Source organism: Rhinolophus hipposideros, assembly GCF_964194185.1.
Source record: "Rhinolophus hipposideros genome assembly, chromosome: 5".
In the NCBI taxonomy this organism is placed as follows: Eukaryota; Metazoa; Chordata; class Mammalia; order Chiroptera; family Rhinolophidae; genus Rhinolophus; species Rhinolophus hipposideros.
In genome coordinates, this window is record NC_138051.1 from 62637848 (window position 1) to 62641020 (window position 3173).

The 3173-nt window shown below is 37.4% G+C and overlaps 1 pseudogene across 1 annotated transcript; it reads right to left on the minus strand.

Annotated features, from left to right (window-relative positions):
* Positions 1 to 2410: 2410 nt before the first annotated feature.
* LOC308497551 (large ribosomal subunit protein uL24-like) lies at positions 2411 to 2901 on the minus strand (annotated as a pseudogene). The gene has a single exon. The product of its transcript is annotated as a large ribosomal subunit protein uL24-like (transcript).
* Positions 2902 to 3173: the final 272 nt, after the last annotated feature.

Sequence of the window (3173 nt, forward strand, 5' to 3'; positions counted from 1 at the left end):
ATTAATTTAGAAATTTAACATTTTAGAAGTAGAAAAACTGACTTTGAAGTTCTTATTGGAAAAACAAAAAAACCCTTCAAAGTAATAGCCAAGAGCTTTACTTTAAAAAAAGGTGAATAATGAGGGAAAATCAGCCCTACAAGATAGCATAACATTCCAGAACTGCATCTAAACACTGTGCTTTGTGAATGAAGTCAATGGAATAGATCCCAGAATCCAGAAAGAGACTTATACATGAAGAATTTTAGCATGATAAAAGTGGTACTTTAATTGAAATAGGAAAAGGATTGGTTATTCAATAAAAAAATGTTTGGACAGTAAACAGAGTATGTGAAACAATACTTCGTTCTACATACCAAAATACATTTGAAATAGATCAACAGATTTAAATGCAAATAATAATTCATAACTGTATAGGAAAAAACATGGAAAGATTTCTATGAGTAAATACGTAGGAAGTTCTTTAGAGAAAGAATTTAAGTTCTTTGGAGGAAGCAAGTATTTTTTTTAAATCTCAGGAAAAATTAGAAGTCTTAACAAGTCTGATTGGGGACTGGGAAATGGAAACCAAGCAGCCTTCTGTCAAGTTTGCTGCCTACATAGGGTTGGAGACTGGGTTAGCTTAAACCTCTGAAAGTTTACTTAGAGGAAGGAGTGGGGAATTCCAAGCACTATGTGCCTGCTTAATGCTGTTGATATGTAACTGGATTGCCTATTTCACAATCTCATTGTGCAGGTCTAGAGTAGTGAGAGATAGAACCCAGATGTCAGCTGGATTACCTTCTCCTTTGAAATTCAAAGGAAATTAGCTTGCGCTCTTGTGTCCCTCCTCAGGGAAATTTGGGAAGTTTATTCATTTCCTAATCACCTCAGGATTTGGAGAATTAATTCGATTTAGCAACTGTTTTGCCTCACCAGGTGCTGTTACTGTTTTGTATTGCTTTGTCCCAAGAGAGGAATACCAGCTCTTTCCCCCTCGTTCCCCTTAAATTATCACGCACACAGGCATTTATGTATGCAGCAAACTTGACAGAAGGTTGCTTGGTTTCCATTTCCCTTCGAGACCCTTTTCACATCTTCCTACCTTAAACTTACCTGGGCTCCAGGGTTCTCTCCTCATCAGCTCAGTTCTCTTTTTATACAGACTACTTTGATCTTTTCCAGGCAACTTGCCTTTGCATATCCCAGAACTCATTATTAGCATGGTTGACACAAACAGTGGATCATCTAAGGGAATGTGAACCTTGAGGCTGCAAGAAGTGCAGGTAAAGACTTCTTTTTGGGCCTTCGAGTGAAGTTGGGAGCACATATTTCCCCAGTGATCGGAATCATTATTCCATTGTCCTGAAGGCAGAAGTGGCTACAGTATGATCTTACATACTTGACTTCTTCTCCATCATAGAAAGAACCAGATTTCATAGCCATCTGGGTTACATTTCCCCCCTTGCCTAACATTATTCACTACATGAAAGAAACAAACAATTCAAAGGTGAAGCAAAACAAAACAAAACAACAAATTCATTATGGCGTTCCTAGGTCCTTGAGAAAGTGCTTGACCTAAATCCTGTTAAGCACATTTATATACTATTTCTAAATGTTTGGACCACTCAAAAGCTAGGATTCACCAGCATGTGGTACGACTTTAAAAGTTAGTTAGGTTATTAGATTGACTTACGGCCAAGTCTGGGCCAACACTTCAGTTACTGAAGTTTTTTCAGAGGACTAGGACACGTATAAGTCATCCTACTTTTAAAGATTCTGATCCTGTATTTCTTTCATGTCTAGATAAGGCATTTCTTTCCTATTTCTTACAGATAACAATCTCCCTATATTTTATATTGCTCAGTAATCTCAAAAGAATAAGGAACATTTACATTTCACTATATTTAGACTATGATATGTACATTTATCAGTGTCGTTTGTTGTTTCTTATTAAAAACAAACCACACTTTGGACTGGTAACTCATGCATATAATTAAAAATTCAGAAGGCACAAAAGACTATATAGCTAAAAGTAAGTCTCCCTCCCCATTTCTGTCTCTCTGTTATCTAACTTTCATTTGCAAAAACAACTTGAGGATCAGTTTCTTATCTTTCATAGGTATTTTATTCTACCCCCATGCCCACAATAATACACATTCTCTGTACTCTACATTCTATATGCTACACATACTCTTCTGCATTTTGGTTTTCACTTAATCATAGAGCTTGGGGACTTGTACCTATAGATCCGCCTTATCTTTATTATTTTTTTTAATCTTTAAGTTGCACATCATTCCACTTTATAGAGGTAACATCGTTTAATTATTCCCAATCAATGCCTATTTACATTGCTTATAATCTTTTGCTGTCACCATTTCTTTTTTTTTCATTTAAACAGTTTTTAATGAAAGCTGTACGTAAGATTACTTTATTTCTGCATCTTCTCAATTGTTTCTTCCTTATATTTGCCTTTTTCCTTTCCTACTTGGCGAGATTTGGCTTTCCGTTCAAGGATCTTTTTGCGGTCTTTGTCCAGCTTTAGTCTAGGGATAAAAGCTAGACAAGTGATGACCACCTTGCTAGGGTGAATGCCCACATGACCTGTGTGCCATTCACCTTCTCCCGCTGCACTCGTTCAATGTAGGTGACATCTTTCTTCCTGTAAACCTGGACTACTTTGCCAATTTACTGCTCTTTGTAGTGTCCTCGGACAACCTGAACCTTATCATCCTTTCGGATGGGCATGGATCAAACATTGTACTTCTGTCTCAGCTCTGTGGAAAGAGGAGAAGACATAGTCTTCCTGCGAATGTGGGAAGGTGCATTGAAATGTCTTTTAAGGTTCTTGCTCCGGTCAGAAGTTCCAAAGGGGTTGAACTTCATTTTGGCCACTGGCGCTTCAGCGATGGCCGCAGGAGGGAAGAGCTGCTGTCACAATTTCTGCAATGAATTACTTTATATGTAGATCATTTTGCATGTGTGAGAATACCTGAAGGATGACTTTGTAAAAGCAGAATTGCTGAGTTAAAGGGTATGGGTATTTTAAATTTTGATAGCTATTGCCAAATTGCCCTCCAAAGGGGGTTGTTCCTATTCGTGTTTCCACTAGCAGACATTTGAGAGTAATTGTTTCTTAGCATCCTGATCAACAGAGCCTGTTATCAAACTTTTTGAATTTTGTCCATCTTATA